The sequence below is a fragment of the Prosopis cineraria genome, unplaced genomic scaffold (genome assembly GCF_029017545.1).
Source record: "Prosopis cineraria cultivar Desert tree isolate PC_DT_omini unplaced genomic scaffold, ASM2901754v1 PC6, whole genome shotgun sequence".
Lineage (NCBI taxonomy): Eukaryota > Viridiplantae > Streptophyta > Magnoliopsida > Fabales > Fabaceae > Prosopis > Prosopis cineraria.
The window spans coordinates 36,692,777-36,711,888 of record NW_026555337.1 but is presented as its reverse complement, the minus strand read 5'-3'; positions in this window follow the sequence as shown (position 1 = coordinate 36,711,888).

Here is a 19,112-nt window from a genome sequence, read left to right as displayed (position 1 = left end):
ACAACAAGCTGATAATCCAGTTAGCATCCATGAAATACATTATTAAAAGTTGAGAGTGAATTTTTAATTTATGAACTGGCAATCCATACAAAAATAATGACAAAGCTATATATTACCCAGAAAAATTCATTAACTTCTTCAATTCCATGTGACATCTATTTGATCTTTTGATTCTTCAATTTTTACTCCAACCACTAGAGGACTTTCAACACTTTGAGCTACAAGATCTTCAGCCCTTTCTTTTGCTGAATGTAAATATCGTGGTTCATACTTTCAAAGAAGATATCAAATAATAATAATTTCATTCCTGTTGGACAAACTAAAAATACATTATAGAATTGGAAAATAGTAAACCACTTACTAGAAGAATGAATACTAGGATGGGGTTTTGAACGCTATTTGTCAATTTGCTGCCTGTGAACCAATTCTTCAAGCAATTCACACTCCTTTAAATTGAAAATGCAGAGGAAATATAAAATACAAAAATGCAAGCAAGCATGCCCATAAACACACGTATGTACATTTAGACTAAAGAACTAAAATTTGAAACAACAAACACAATAAAATACTAAGCATGTCCTTAATCAAAAATAGGCATGCAAGTCTTTGATCTTAAAAAGACATATCGGTCCAACTCAATGGGTATGAAAAATTGGCACATCATATTGAATAGACTTTGTTCATCTCCACGCCGAGTGAAAAACAGAATAAAATAGTCATGGCTTTGTTCATCATAAAATCATTTCTTTCTATCAGAGACAATCTAATATCACATTCTTATTAGCAGTAAGAATGTGATAGTTAATTCTTTGTTGGCAAAAGCAATTAACCCATTAATTCTTATAATTTACATCAATTTGCAATTCCAAATCTTATAGTTAATTAAAACTTTTCAAACACTTTCTTATAATCATGATTATGTAGAGTCCAAACTCGAGCGGCCTCAACTATACTTGCAGGAGTAAAATTGAAGTAAAATTAACAAATTTTAAATCGTTTCACAGCCCTCACTCCAATAGAAAAAAAATCAACAATCATTAGCTAAATAAAGCATGAATTAACTAAAAAATCACTTTCAATGCAATTAAATGCGTGATAAAATTATTTAAAAAAATGTGACAGAGCCTATCCTAAAAGTTGGACCTCCAAATATTTGTAAATCATTTATCTTTGGGGATTCCACAATCACTACAACGGAGATCATTCACAGATGCAAGTTCATGCTTATGGAAACTACTGCTAACAACAAGCTAAAGCATCATATCTTCCAAACTTTCAAGCCACCCGAACAGCTCTGGACAGCGCCTCCAATGAACTGGGTTCGTGTCGACGTGGATGGATTGGCCCTTGATAATTACTAGCACTACCATTTATTTGACCATATAATAAAATTAATTAAAAAAAAAATTACTAGCACTTTATTTGGTGACCGGCGAGCATTTTCAGGATTCAGAAATCGGGAGGGGGCTGTAGAAATTTGGGGATTTCTAGCACCGAGTGGCCCGGTGCAGAAAGTGCTCCATTGTTTATTAAAAAAGGGGGGGGGGGGAATTATTCTAAAATCGCTCAACACAATTAATTACTCTAAAAAAAATAATAAATTTATGAGTAATTAATTGTGTTGAGTAAAAATTGCATGTAATTCTCTCAAAATAAAGTAAGATATTTTTCCACCAAGTAAAACAAAAATACCTAGTGTAGAAACAAAAAATTTTCATTGAAAAATTATCCAGGCACATTTACACTAGGTAGGTACTTACCTAATGTAGAAACAAATTTTATTTTTCATATTTTTTTTAAAAATTGAAACTTTCTATATTAATTACATTATTAAAAAGTACTTTTTATATTAAGTATGAGTGAAATCAATGTAAAAAATATTATAACAAGTCAATTTATTTATGAAAATACCTTCGCACACTTTTTACAATTGTTCTTTTTTTAATTGGTTTAGAAAGAAGGTGCAAAATCTGTTTTTTTTTTTTTTTGTAGTAGTAGTGATAAAGAAGATAGGCTTGTTAATGAGTTGGCACTAGTAGTTAAGCAGTTAATGCTTGGTAAAAAGGATTTTGCTCCAAGGAAATCCTGTACACACACCAAAATTTTTTTTTTAAAATAATTTAACTCAACCATAGTTGGGTTACAGCCACCCAACACATTTTTATATCAATAATTTCGATATAAAATATTTTATAATTGGCTTCAACTCACACACTATAACATTTCAGATAAATTTTTACCTCCCACATACCATTAGGCTAAATCACATTTGTCCATCCTTATACTCCCAACAAGTAAACTAAATCACATTTGTCCATCCTTATACTCCCAACAAGTAAAATAAGCAATTTAGTCAATTTTCAACACAAGCCAGTTATTTGGCCTTATAATCATGCCATTTTAACCAATCCAAAGTAAACCAAATATTAAAATTACAGTCATCCAAATTGTACCAAAAATAGAAATAGTTTGAAAGGCATGATTACATTTATATATTCATATAATTGACAATAAAAAAAAGCCCTAATATTGGCAATATAACACATTATAAATCATAAATTAAATACCCAAAAGAGACAGTGGATCTATACCACTAAGCCTCTGGGACTCCTCCACGTGTCACTCGTGGCTCTTCTCCTGAAAATTGTTAACCACATAATGAGACTCAAAAGTCCCAGTAACCAAAGCCAATTTATGATAGTGTATACAAACAGTTAAGTGTGTGCTTACTAAGTGAGAATTAAAAATAATATAATTCCAACAAATATAAGAAATATTACAATACACACAAACAACCATCCTTATATCCCTCCATTAACCTCGAGCCGTAGCCCTCACTCGGTGCTAAATTACCCGGCCAAAGGTAGATTAGCCCGAGCCCTTACAAGCCACCTATTGAGCTCCAATAGGGGCGTACCACGTGGCACATAAATACAACAATAATAGCAAGTCTCCCAACACCTCCCACAATAATTAAACAAATTCATAATAATATTGCACAATTATACAATATTACAAAATTCATAATTTTCTCAATAATCACCCAATTAACAAGAAGTAACACTAATCACAAATTAAAAGCATGGTTACCTTGTGGCTTTTTCAATAAATTATTCCTTAAAATTTCTCTCTCACCACAATCTTCACCAGTAATACAATCTACAAATAACATATTATTTATAAATATTAGTTTCAATTTTTGAAACTAATAAAATAATTCTAATAATAGAATTAAAAATATAACATAATTCCTAATCTCAATCTTAATACAAATCTATAGTTAATACTATTAAGTAAATTTTTAACTCCTCTTTTAATTATCAATAAACATTAATAATCTAAAAATCAACTTCTAAACTAATTTCTATTATCAAAATTTTCTTTTTATTTTATAAATTCGTACCTAAAATACTCAAAAATTAAAAATTGAGTCTCTAGCTTAGAATCATAATCCTATAGCCATAATAATTCATTTCTCATCCCAAATAATCATCTAAACCTCAATAAATCAACATATATTTTCAGATCTAGTTTAGAATTTGATCCATAAGCCACAAATTCAAAGATCATTAACAAATTTATACTCTAGAACATTTATTATACTACTGACAACCTCAAAAACCATATTTATTCAACATAAATTCATCCCTCTTCCAGATCTTAAATTTTCTACCACTACAAACTCAGAAACCAAAGAAGAAGGATGACTAAGAAAAATTTTTAGAACACTTACTTAGTCTTGAAAAGCTTAAAATCACACCCTAAATATCCTATTAAAAACTCTTACCTTAAAATTTAGATATTTCGCACCGGTGACTCGCGTTCTCTCTGCCTCAGCACGCACGAAGGAATGAATGAGGAAATGAAGGAAGGTGAGTTTTTATAAAAATTCAGTGGGTCCCATTTTTTTTTTAATTATTCTTCTCTCTCTCTCCCCCTTTTTTTTATATTATTATTATATATAATGATTGCACGGACGCCGAAAGAGGAAGCCAAACTTTCTTCTTCTTCTTCATTTCTTTTTTTTTATTATAATAATAATAATTTAATAATATTTTATTTTTTATTATTTTTTATTTTTTTTATTTTTAATTTATAATTATATCCTAAGTTAGATTTAATAATCATCTCCTACTAATTTATTTACCTCTAAATATTTTTCAAAATTTTATTAACCCAAATTAACTATTAAAATTTAAATTGGGATGTTACAATTCTCCCCTCCTTTTAGAAATTTTGTCCTCAAAATTTAAAATTAGTAACTATTAACTACTCACTTAATCAAAAAGACGAGGATAATCACGTCGCATACTGTCCTCGGTCTCCCACGTAGCATCACCTGGAGTTGTGCTCTTCCAGATTACTTTAACCAATCTAATGGTCTTGTTTCTTAATTGCTTGTCCTTATAATCCACAATCCTTTCTGGTTCAGCTTTGAATGTTAAATTCTCCCTGAGTTCAATTTCCTCGGGTTCAATTATATGGGAAGGATCTGGTTGATACTTTTTCAGTTGTGACACATGGAATACGTTGTGTATTCCAGCAATTTGGGGTGGTAATGCTACTTGGTACGCTACTGGTCCAACTCGTTTTAAGATCTCAAAAGGCCCCATAAACCTTGGTGTCAACTTCTTAGCCTTAATAGCTCTTCCAACACCAGTTACCGGAGAGATTTTCAAAAATACATGGTCACCTACTTCAAACTCAAGCGGTCTTCTCCTCTTATCCGCATAACTCTTTTGTCTACTTTGAGCTGTGAGTAATTTTTGCTTGATTAAAGCAATCTTTTGGGTAGTCTCATCAACAATGTCTGGCCCCAAAACAGTTCTCTCACTTAATTCTGTCCAACACAGTGGCGATCTACATTTTCTTCCATACAATGCCTCATAAGGTGCCATCTGAATGCTAGAATGAAAACTATTATTGTAGGCAAATTCAGCTAATGGCAAGTGACTATCCCAATTACCTCTAAGCTCAATGGCACAAGCTCTTAACATGTCTTCAAGAGTTTGTATGGTTCGTTCCGTTTGCCCATCGGTCTGGGGGTGGTAAGCGGTGCTAAAACTCAGACGAGTACCCATGGCTTCCTGTAATGACTTCCAAAAGTTTGATGTGAATCTCGGATCACGATCAGATACAATATTTGTCGGCACTCCATGCAATCTCACCACTTCTCTTATGTAGATTTCAGTTAATTTTTCGAGAGAATACTTGATATTAGTAGCAAGAAAATGAGCTGATTTGGTGAGTCGATCTACGATTACCCATATAGTGTCATGACCAGAAGATGTTCTAGGCAATCCTGTAATGAAGTCCATAGAAATGCTGTCCCATTTCCACTCTGGAATATCAAGAGACTGTAGCATCCCGGCTGGTTTCTGATGCTCAATTTTGACTTTCTGACAAGTCAAACAACGAGTTACATGTTCAGTTACATCTCTCTTCATCCTTGGCCACCACCAACCACGTCTTAAGTCATGATACATCTTAGTTGCTCCTGGGTGAATGGTATATTTACTCTGATGAGCCTCCTCAAGTAAGATATTTTTCAATCGAGTATCATTAGGCACACACACTCTACCTTTATATCTTACGACATCATCATCGGTCACATCAAAATGTTCAGCCTTTCCAGCCCCAATCTCTACCCTAATCTTATTCAAATGATCATCCTTCTGTTGCGCAATTCTAATTTCTTCCCAAAAATTATTCTCAAATTCAGTAATGTGTAGAGCAGCCAAACGATTTTCGACTACTTCTACATTTACTGCATGGAAACTACTCCATAATTCATGTTCTCTGACCATCATGTGAGCAGTATGTACAAGCTTCCTGCTCAGAGCGTCGGCGACTACGTTAGCTTTCCCTGGATGATACTTCAACTCAAAGTCATAATCCTTCAAAAACTCAATCCATCTGCGCTGTCTCATGTTGAGCTCCTTTTGATCAAACAAATATTTTAAACTTTTATGATCACTGAAGACTTCAAAAGAAGAACCATAAAGATAGTGCCTCCAAATCTTCAAGGCAAATACCACAGCAGCAAGCTCCAAGTCATGAGTAGGGTAATTTTCCTCATGAGGTCTCAACTGTCGAGAGGCATAAGCCACTACTCGATCCTCCTGCATCAATACACAACCTAAACCTTTCTTAGAAGCATCAGTATACAAGGTATAAGGAGCAGTTGGAACAGGTAAGGTGAGCACCGGTGTGGTGGTCAACCTCTTTTTTAGCTCCTGGAAGGCAACTTCACACTCGTTCGTCCAAATAAATGGAGCATCTTTCCTGGTCAACTTAGTCAAGGGCATTGCAATTTGTGAAAAACCCTTAATGAAACGACGATAGTAGCCTGCAAGACCCAAGAAACTCCTAATCTCTGTCACACTTCGAGGTTGTTCCCATTTCATCACTGCATCTATCTTACTAGGGTCCACCGCTACCCCTTCTTCTGAAACAACATGGCCTAAGAATTTAACTTCTTTAAGCCAAAAATCACATTTGCTCAACTTGGCATAGAGCTTGTGCTCTCTTAATATCTCCAAAACAATTTTAAGATGTCTAGCATGGTCCACCTCATCCCGAGAATAAATAAGTATGTCATCAATAAAGACTACAACAAATTCATCGAGATAAGGCCTGAAGATTCGATTCATATAATCCATGAAGACAGCTGGGGCATTTGTTAACCCAAACGGCATCACTAGGAACTCATAGTGCCCATATCTAGTCTAAAAGCAGTTTTAGGGATATCCTCTGCTCTAACCCTCAATTGATGATACCCTGATCTTAGATCAATCTTAGAAAACACTGCTGAATTGACTAATTGGTCTAACAAATCATCAATTCGAGGTAAGGGGTACTTGTTCTTGATGGTTACCTTATTCAATTGTCTATAATCAATACACAATCTAAGGCTTCCATCTTTCTTTTTCACAAACAGTACCGGTGACCCCCATGGTGATACACTCGGTCTGATAAACCCCTTCTCTAACAACTCTTCAATTTGTCTCTTCAACTCAGCTAACTCCGATGGAGACATCCTATAGGGTGCCTTAGAAATAGGCCCCGTACCAGGTACGAGTTCAATCGAGAACTCAACCTCTCGTTCTGGAGGCAAACCGATCACTTCAGTAGGAAAGACGTCAGGGAATTCTCTCACTACTGGAATCTGATCTACACCTTCTTCAATCTCTGCCTTGATTGAGAAGAAAATCATAAAAGCTTGACAGCCCTTTCTTATACACTGTTCTACTTGAGCTGCAGACAACAACATAGGACTTTGGGACTCTACAGGGGTTACAGTAAGAGCTGAGAGTGACACACTCTTTTTCTGACAATTAAGTACAGCTCCATTTGCAGACAACCAATCCATCCCCACAATAACATCAATCCCAGACAAAGACAAACAAATGAGGTCTATGGTGGTCTTTCGACCCTCATACTCAACCTCTACATTTAGACATGCCTTAGCAGTCCTTACAGTCAAACCAGCAGGAGTAGAAATCTTCACATCAAAAGGTAAGGTACACACAGGCAATTTACATCTTTTCATACATTCATCAGACACAAAAGAGTGTGTAGCACCCGAATCAAACAAAGCACAAACATCATTATCAAGGATTCGGATTATACCTCGGATAGCATTAGGGTTGTTAGCAGCCTCTGGCCCAGAGAGGGCATACACTCGTGCTGGTACTGTAGGTCTCTGATCATTACCCCTATTCTGATTTTGATAGCAGAATCGGCAATATGACCAGGCTTCTGGCAGATGTAACAAACCCAACAATCACCAGAATGAAACTTCCCACACTTACTGCATGCTTGATTACTAGCAGCACCGGAAGTAGGAGTAGAGGTTGCTGGGCTCCTGTAGGACCCCTGACTCCCACTCTGATTCCCTCTGTAGCTTTGGCCCTTATGGTAGTAGCCCTTCTTCTTCTGATTTCTAAAGCCTCCAAAGATTTGACTGCTCCTCTTCTCTACTCCACCAATGGGTCTGGTGTGGATAGGGGGCTTCCCATGAGGTTCTTTCCTCCTCTCTCTATCAGCTTCTAATCTAGCCTCTCTCTTCCTCCGAGAAACTATTCGAAGCTTATTGCACATCTCACTGAATGTCTTGATCTCAAAAGGGGCTAACTGTTCCCTTAGATCAGGCCTCGCCTTCTCTAGTAATCGTTCAGCCATCCACTCCGTGTCTTCATGTTTTTGGAGGTAAGTGGAGTATTTAGATAATTCTGAGAATTGTTCAATAAATTCATCCTCATCTAGATCACCCTGACGAAATGCATGAAACTCAGCCTCCTTTTCTGCTCTCAGTGCAGTAGGAAAATAATTCTCGAACAATATGGCTTTAAAATCTTCCCAAGTAAGAGAGGAATCATCCTTCGGTCCTGATGTTTCCCACCATTTCTTAGCACTCTTCTGTAGTAGGAATATTGCCAGCTGCACCTTTTGATTAGAAGTGCACACAACCATACGAAAAATACTCTCCAATTGATCTATCCATTCTTCAACCACCGCCGGCTTAAGATTTCCATCGAAAGTAGGAGGATTAAACTTACGAAAAGTACTCCAGATCTTTGTGATCGTGGATGTCTGTTGCTCAGAGTGGAGACTCACATTCTTCGGACTAGTCTCATGGTGAGAATAGGAAGGTGAGCCTTCATCAGCAGATTGGCTCGCATTTAATACCTTGGTATGGCTTCCTTCTTGTTGGCCATTTCCCTCTCGGTTGGAATTCTCCTTATATTTTTAAAGCGGCCAACTCTTCTTCTTGTCTCTTCATGCGGTCACTAAGATTATATAGTAAATCCATCATTTGCCTCATAGTTGGCTCATCCTGCCTTAGTTGTGACTGTATAGGCTCGCCCTGCCCGATTTGTTGCTGTGTGGGCTCCGGTTGTGGCAGTGAAGGTATGTCATTTCCTATTGGCTCTATAGAATCACCGGCAATTTCACCACCTCTCCTAGTTTTGGACACCATCTCTCCCCTCCTAAAGGATGGAAGTCACATAATTAAGTTAACACTAATCTCAAGACAAGAAAAATAATGGAGAAGCATTATGATTTAATAATGTATATTGCCAATAAACTAGGTTAATGTATAACAATTTCATAATTTATAAGAATTGGAAACATGTAGCTCTGATACCAAAATTTGTAACACACCAAAATTTTTTTTTTAAAATAATTTAACTCAACCATAGTTGGGTTACAGCCACCCAACACATTTTTATATCAATAATTTCGATATAAAATATTTTATAATTGGCTTCAACTCACACACTATAAATTTCAGATAAATTTTTACCTCCCACATGCCATTAGGCTAAATCACATTTGTCCATCCTTATACTCCCAACAAGTAAACTAAATCACATTTGTCCATCCTTATACTCCCAACAAGTAAAATAAGCAATTTAGTCAATTTTCAACACAAGCCAGTTATTTGGCCTTATAATCATGCCATTTTAACCAATCCAAAGTAAACCAAATATTAAAATTACAGTCATCCAAATTGTACCAAAAATAGAAATAGTTTGAAAGGCATGATTACATTTATATATTCATATAATTGACAATAAACAAAAAGCCCTAATATTGGCAATATAACACATTATAAATCATAAATTAAATACCCAAAAGAGACAGTGGATCTATACCACTAAGCCTCTGGGACTCCTCCACGTGTCACTCGTGGCTCTTCTCCTGAAAATTGTTAACCACATAATGAGACTCAAAAGTCCCAGTAACCAAAGCCAATTTATGATAGTGTATACAAACAGTTAAGTGTGTGCTTACTAAGTGAGAATTAAAAATAATATAATTCCAACAAATATAAGAAATATTACAATACACACAAACAACCATCCTTATATCCCTCCATTAACCTCGAGCCGTAGCCCTCACTCGGTGCTAAATTACCCTGCCAAAGGTAGATTAGCCCGAGCCCTTACAAGCCACCTATTGAGCTCCAATAGGGGCGTACCACGTGGCACATAATACAACAATAATAGCAAGTCTCCCAACACCTCCCACAATAATTAAACAAATTCATAATAATATTGCACAATTATACAATATTACAAAATTCATAATTTTCTCAATAATCACCCAATTAACAAGAAGTAACACTAATCACAAATTAAAAGCATGGTTACCTTGTGGCTTTTTCAATAAATTATTCCTTAAAATTTCTCTCTCACCACAATCTTCACCAATAATACAATCTACAAATAACATATTATTTATAAATATTAGTTTCAATTTTTGAAACTAATAAAATAATTCTAATAATAGAATTAAAAATATAACATAATTCCTAATCTCAATCTTAATACAAATCTATAGTTAATACTATTAAGTATAATTTTTAACTCCTCTTTTAATTATCAATAAACATTAATAATCTAAAAATCAACTTCTAAACTAATTTCTATTATCAAAATTTTCTTTTTATTTTATAAATTCGCACCTAAAATACTCAAAAATTAAAAATTGAGTCTCTAGCTTAGAATCATAATCCTATAGCCATAATAATTCATTTCTCATCCCAAATAATCATCTAAACCTCAATAAATCAACATATATTTTCAGATCTAGTTTAGAATTTGATCCATAAGCCATAAATTCAAAGATCATTAACAAATTTATACTCTATAACATTTATTATACTACTGACAACCTAAAAAACCATATTTATTCAACATAAATTCATCCCTCTTCCAAATCTTAAATTTTCTACCACTACAAACTCAGAAACCAAAGAAGAAGGATGACTAAGAAAAATTTTTAGAACACTTACTTAGTCTTGAAAAGCTTAAAATCACACCCTAAATATCCTATTAAAAACTCTTACCTTAAAAATTTAGATATTTCGCACCGGTGACTCGCGTTCTCTCTGCCTCAGCACGCACGAAGGAATGAATGAGGAAATGAAGGAAGGTGAGTTTTTATAAAAATTCAGTGGGTCCCACATCTTTTTTTTTAATTATTTCTTCTTTTCTCTCTCTCCCCCTTTTTTTTATATTATTATTATATATAATGATTGCACGGACGCCCAAAGAGGAAGCCAAACTTTCTTCTTCTTCTTCATTCTTTTTTTTATTATAATAATAATAATTTAATAATATTTTTATTTTTTATTATTTTTTTATTTTTTTTATTTTTAATTTATAATTATATCCTAAGTTAAATTTAATAATCATCTCCTACTAATTTATTTAGCTCTAAATATTTTTTAAAATTTTTATTAACTCAAATTAACTATTAAAATTTAAATTGAGATGTTACAAATCTACTCGCATTATCAGACAAAAAAAAAAACTTGTGACAGAAGAGGGGGCCTTCTCTTCGATGACCAGACCAATTGTGGGCAAATATCACAAGACACGATAGATGACATCTTCACATGCCAATAAATCATGACAGAGGGGGTATCACAATTCTCGCAATTTACAATAGATAGAGAGGACACTTGTCTAGGAATTACATGCATAAGAGTACAAAAGAATGACCATATACCTAAGTCAAACCAACCTTGTCACCAAACACAGATGGCAAGCTATAACTTTCATATGAAAAATGTTAGAATAAGGGACGAAATATGAAATCTTAGTAACTATAGAAGAATTTTAATCTAAACATAAAAACGTATTGTAATATAAAATATTTTCATATAAAGAGGTACATGCCTAAAAGTATTGTATACAAAACTGTTTTAAATTAGGGCTCTCAACTTTTAACAAAAGTGTAACCATTTTAAAAAAAGTTTCTAATCAGTGCCAAATCTATTATTCATCATATAATTATTTCATAAAATTAATGTCAAATTTTATCCCTACCTATCATCCTTTCTATAACCCATAGGCTATAGTTTAGAAAATGCCCACATGACCAACCTCCTCATGCAATCCTTAACTAGAGGTTCTCTACATTTAAAAGAGGGATCATGGAATTATATTCACCATCCATGTTCTAGCCACCATATTTCACCGTTGACATTTTTCCTATAGTATCTAATTGAAGGTGAAGATGGGAAAAAAAAATTCTGCATATCACATTTTTAATTTTTTTTTTTACAAATCACATATACTCCCTTTGATCATATCTATAAGTCATTTCTAGCATATTATTTTGAAATCAATAAAAACCTTAAATCTCACTAACTTTGTTTTAAAATTTAATAAGTTTTTACCTTTATCTCTAATAAATATTCTTAAATTTCATTACTGATATTTTTATTTAAAGTATTTAATAATGGCAAAGATGTAAAGAAGGACTTTAGAAATTGACAAGTACTTTACAAATAAGATCAAATTTTTCTTCACTCTCTATTTTATAAATAAGACCAGAGGTCTCTTTTATATAAATAAGATCAGAGAAGTATGTTATAGTATTTTTTTTTTGGTAGAAATATTGTAGTATTTTTTTATTTTTGTATTATTTGAGGAAATATGTAATAAAATACTAAACGGGACCAAGTTCGGAATTTATTGGCGTGCACATGACGGATTTAGGGCATACATAAGGTCTTGTTTCAGGAATCTCAACCAAAAAAGACGTAGAAGGAACGATTGGGCAAACTAAAGTTTCGTTTCAGGAATCTCAACCAAATCAAAACAACGTGCAGGCTTCCTGAGGTCCTTCCTTTTACTGATCCTTCCCCTTAACCTTCCTCATATATATATATATATATATATATGTATGTATATATTTGAAATTGAATCTGATTTTAATGGTTAAGATTTAATGTATTATAGAATTATTGTTATAATATTAAATAATAATTTATTTATAAGAATAATATTAAATAATATGTTATAAAATTTAAACAGCTTACATTCATCATTTTATTATTATTATTGTTATTATTGTTATTATTATACTTTAAATCTCAACCATTGAAATTGATGTCAAGGGTAGACACAACAAAAAAATAGTTGATTAGCGACGAAAAATTTCATTGCTAATCAGTGAAAATTTTATCACTAAACGGATTAACTATGGAATTAGTGATAAAATATTTTTGTTGATAAAAACACTATTAGCGATGAAAATTTTTTGTCACTAAATAAGGATAAAGTTATTCTGACTTTGTGATAGAATACATTCCATCGCTAATTTTTCGATGGGCCTTTCTGTTGTAAATTTATTAGGTAAACTAAAATATCATTACCACATTACCCAATGGACCAAAGCTACCTCACCACCACCTAGTCATTCAATGGACCAATGCCACCTCACTGCTATGTCGCCACCACATTCTAGTCACCTAGTGGACTAGTGTCACCTCACTGCCATGTCACCACCATGTCAAATATTATTACCTTTAATTATGCCTTGATTAGGTTTGAACTTGCAACCTCATATTTTCATGTGCCTTTGTATTCACCTTATTGCCAGTTGAGCTGAAAGGAATATTTAGGCTTAATTGATAAATTAAATATATAATACTTAACCACACACACATATATTAATAAATATATTATTTAAATTATTATTAAATATAATATTTAAATTTACATATTTTTAACATTATGTTTATTTATTAATATGAAAAAATTAATTTATATATAAAAATTATTTCTATTATATTTTATTTAAAAAATTATTTTTGATAATAAATTTAATATTAAATTAAAAAATATTTTATTATCATTATATATTATATTATAATTTGTATCTATATAATATATAATATTTTAAATTTTTATGTATAACTATTTATTTTATTTTATTTTCATTTTTAAATAAGAATAATTAAGTATACAATTTAAATTATTATTAATAATATACAAATAATTTAAAATAATAAATTATTTTAAATTATAATTTTTAAATTATTTATTTATAGCATAATAATAAATTATGTATAAATATATATTATAGATAATAAAATTAAATTAAAAATAATTTGTGATGAAATTATGATAGAAAGCTTTGTGATAGAATTTTCTATCGTAAATTCTGCCACTGAATTAGAATAAAATATCTTAATTATTAACGATGAAATTTTTTATCAGTAAATTTATTGATAAATTATTTTCAATGGATTAACAATAAAAGAATAATAAAATTTTAATAACAAAATATTCTGTTATTAAATTAGTGATGGATTAGTGATAAAAATTTATTTTATTATTAATATGCTGCTTTTTTATAGTGAGAGAAGTTAAGAGATCACAGGAGGAGGGAATTGTGAGAAAAGGAAGCCAACTACAAATGAAAAGGGGGGGGGGCCACCTCCGCGCCGTGCGAACAATATTGGGTTCTTTTTTTATTTTTTAAAACATTATTCCCTTTTTCATAAAAAAATTATATAATTCGTTTTTGGGATTTTTTTTTCCCACCTCAATGAAAACATTATGACAGATTTTGCATTTTAAAAAAAAATTATAGAAACATTCACAAATTATTTAACTATTATGATGGGATATACACTATATCCTCATCAACTAGATTTTTTTTTTAAGATTCTTTTTCATTGTTTTTTAATTTAACTGCACGATACATTTCTTTATGGAAATATATTTTGCCCATAAAAAGTTTTAAAAAACTCATTCAAATTCCCAAAAAAAAAGCTACACATAACAAAAAGTATATAAAGCAAACTAATTTACCCAGTCATTCATTTGCAAACGTTATATACCAAATATGAGCGTAATTGCAATGGCATTTGGATGATCAGTTCCATTAGTTTTCTTTGAATTCTAACATAATTAAATATGGCTTTCGAAAATTTATCCGTTCGCGCGCGTTCAAAATAATATGGGTGTGATAATGACTATAATTATAACTATCATGTTTTAATTTATTAGTTAATAAAAAATTATCAAATTTATCATACATATTTTAGATGTTAAAAATGGTTTCAAAAAAAAAAAGAGGATCGTGTACTGTTGGATATTTTCTGCGAATAAGTTATGTTGATGCAAAAATGAAAAAGATGTAAACCACAATTTCTTAAAAAATTAAATAAATAAATTGAGAATTTTTTTTTTATATTGGCGAATTGATCCATGGGCCTAATTTAAAATTTGATTGTTGATCTTAGCCGAAGGTCCATTTCTTTATTTTAATTCTGAAAAAAATTGAACAGATGCCCAATTGTGGCCCAAAAAATAGACCCAATTCTAATTCTCTCTGTTTGTTTTTGCCAAGACCCAATTCTAATTCTCAATACGAAGCCCAACTCACGTACTGTTCCTTCTCGAGAAGCCTATCAAATTGGTTTTTCTTGGATTACAACTCATGCAAATGTTATTGGCAATCAATGGTAATAGAACATAGCAAAAGAGGCTAATTCTTTACAGTATAATAAATCAAGATCCGGATCCTTGTTGAGAAAGGTGAACCAAAAAAAAAAAAAGAAAAAGAAAAGATTGTTGGCAAGTTAAAGGCTACCTTCAAATTTTAGTTTGGTAGAAATTCATTTTTTTACTAATAAAAGTTAGATTTAATAGAAGAAACTAATTACTCACAACGTGATAAATTAAGATTTGAATTTTTTTAGAAAGTTGATTACATTTAGTGCTTAACACTACCTCAAATAGGATTGTTTTCATAAAAAAAAATACCAATGGGTAATAAAAAAAATATCATTTGTCAAAAATTTATGTATCAAGAATTAATTTGAGAAAAAGTTATGACTATATATTAAAGCATGGATAATTAAACTTTTAGCCCCTCAAAATTACCTCAATAATTGATTTGATTCTTTAAATTTAATTTTTATTGATTTGATTTCTCAAATTTAATTTTTATGGATTTGGTCCTTTATGTTTTCTCAAATTATTAAACTAGTTCTTTAAATTTTAAAACATGAATTAACTATCAAAATAATATAATGTATAAAGTATATTGATAAAATGTATATGTAGTTAAATGAGCATAAATTAACTATCAAATCAATTTAATTTAATATAATCTTTTATATTGTATTTTGTTCTTTTTTTTTGTAGGGCCTAATACGGTCAGGCTTAACAGTCTAGTCATGCTAATTTTTTTTAATTTTTCAAATATGAACTTTCATAAAAAAAGTTTAAACAAGCGGCTCATCAAACTCAACTCATATTTTTATCTCCATAATTTAATAATTTGATAGTCTCTAAGTCTAGGGATATATTTTTTTTTTGGTAGAAAAGAGGGCAAAGCCCAAGGGAATTAATTAACTAAGTAAAAAGGGGGGATTGAAATCCCATACAATCATTAAGCACAAGATCCTTTAGAAATAAAGGAGCATTATAGAATTGGAAGAGACTTTGAGTGCCTTTTTTGCTAAATTATTAGTAACTTGGTTTTGAAGTCTTGAAATATGGTTCAATTTGATCTGCCAATTGAATTTCAGCATCTTGACAATCTCTAAGAAGACAAGGTTGTAATTGGAGGAGACGTTAGGATAAGAGGTCAAGATAGTTAAAAGATTTTTGCAATCAGATTTTAAAATACTGTTTTTGAAGCTCATGTCCCAAGCAATTTGGAGGCCTTTAGATATTCATTGGCTGGATTTGAACTCTCCTCATCTGACCCAAAACACTTGTGTTGAACTAAGTCAATAAAAAAAAAAACATGGTTGGTTTTGACCTAAATAGTAAAAGCATGTTTGAGGTCCTGTATGTTGGGCAGAATTGGACTCATTGGGACATCGAGATTGGTGAACACATCTATCAACCTAAACACGGGCCAAATTTTTGTTTGTTTGTTAGGTTAACCAAACATTTTACACATGGATCTCTCTTTTATACGTTAAGCACGATGATACAAGCACAAAAATGTCCACAATACAAGTGAACCTTCTGTGTGTCTGGCCACCAAGAGAAACTAAAGTAGCCAAACTCTAATAGCTTGTTTGGTTCAATTTCATGGACCTTTTCCTAATGTTTGGTTGGACTTTGTAATGTAAAAGGACTACAACATGTAATCCTGATTCCCTCAAACTCTAGCATCCATATTACTTAGCTAGACCATATAAATGGGGATTTAAGGATAAAGAAAAGACATTATTGCCCTTTAAAAAAAAATACACAATCGACTTCCCCTGCTCTTAGACCTCTGCCATTGCTCTCTTCCCTTCTGAAATGATGTCCGACACGAAGGAGGAGGAGGAAGAAGACCTCAAATCTCAACCTTAGATCTCAAATTGCACCATTCCATAGTCCACATTGCAGATCATCGCATCACCTTCCAAACATTGCACACAACATGTTTGAACACCATCACTATCGTGGAATGATTGAGGGCCGCGATATCAAGATGGAGATGAAGAAATTCATTGGGTTGAAGATGGCAGTTGTGAGGAAGAGGAATGAAAGAGGAAGAAATGAGTGTGTTTTTAAAGGGGTTTTTGTCTATTAATATTTTTATTTGTATTTAATTGAGTCTAAAAAATAGATTTAATCCCATTATTCCCAATGTCTAACCAAACAAACTCATATACTCTTGATTCCATTACATTCCCTTTGATTCAATAAACCAAAAGCACGCTAATGGTAGAGATGGTGGAGAGTTTATTACCAATAGCCCTATTTCTAATAATCCTCCAGAAATTTATTTGAGCCCAATAATTGGAAATTTTTTGCAATATACGAACATCAAAACTATCTAGTCCTTTAAGTGAGGTCTCTTTCTGCGTCAGTTCAAAATCTTGGAAGGCACAACCTATAACATCATTTTGTTTTTTGTTTTTTTTTTTTTTGAAAAATCACTCCAAGGTCCTTGTAAGAATGTTAATTACTAAGAGGTCCATGAGAAAAAGTCAACTTGACACAAGGAAATGGCAATTTAGATGTGAATTTAATATCAAGTTATCATTTGTCTTTATTAAGTTATCTTTTTTTTTGTCAAATTATAATTGAACAGTATTTAAAACTTGACAGTGATTTGTATATTCTATGAGACTTTAAGTTAATTGACATCCTTATGTGAGATTTCTCAGCAATCCCCCCTTTTTAAATAGAAGTGTTTCAAGAAGTGAAGACCAACCAGAGGGCTTTGTGAAAAATACTCTTCTAAGTTTTGCGTATATTTATTAGAGCATTTTTTTTTAATAAGCACTTTAATAGAAAAGCTCTTGCAAGCTTTTTTTTTTTGGGTAATAGTGATTTTTCATATTTGAAACCACACTCTTCTTTCTCATTGAATCTCCAACATGTGGCTAAGGTTTCCAATTCGAAATTGATCTATAGCCTCTCAAAACTTCAAAAGTAGTAGCTCCACCTACCAGCACTATAATGAGTGGTGCTCATTACAATGGCGCCCATCACTATAATGAGATTTGCATTATCTAAATTTAAACCATTATTATATATAATATTTTTTTAAAAAAAATTTATAAAGTTATAAAATAATTTTAATAAATTTTTTATTTTTAATATGGTATAAATTTAATTTAAAAGGTCTAATTTAATATTAAAATTTTTATAATTACTATATATTGACTATCCAGATGTACTTTGCACAATCCATATTAATACTAGATTAAATTTAGACTATGCAGAGCACATCTAAATAGTCAATATATATCAATTATAAAAATTTTAATATTAAACTGGACCCTTCAAATTAAATCTAAGCCATATTAAAAATAAAAAAATTTATTAACATTATTTTATAATTTTTACAATTTTTATTTTAAAAAATATTATATATAATAATGGTTTGAATTTGAACCACCCAGATAAAGGTCCAAATCTTATCATAGTGATGAGCACCATGGTGCTCCATTACAAAAAAAAAAAAAAAGACGAAGAAGAAGAAATTTGGCGGCAACAAAAAGTCACCATCAAAAGTTTAAAAGTTGTCGCTAAAGGTTTTTAGTAGCAATTTTTCACTACTAAAAGGTCATTACCAAAAGTTTGATCATTAATTTGGCGACAAACATAAAGCCACCAAAAGTATACCATTGTTGTCGTTAAAAATATTTTACTGCTAAAATATTTTACCGCTAAAAGTTTACCTTTGACAAGGTATACTTTTAGCAGTGATTATATTCGTTGTCACAAAAAATCATTAGTGGCTAAACTTTTGGTGACAACTTTTTTGTCACCACTAAAAACCTTTTTGTTGCTACAAAAAGTCATTTTTTTAAAAAAAATAAAAAAGCTATCTCATAT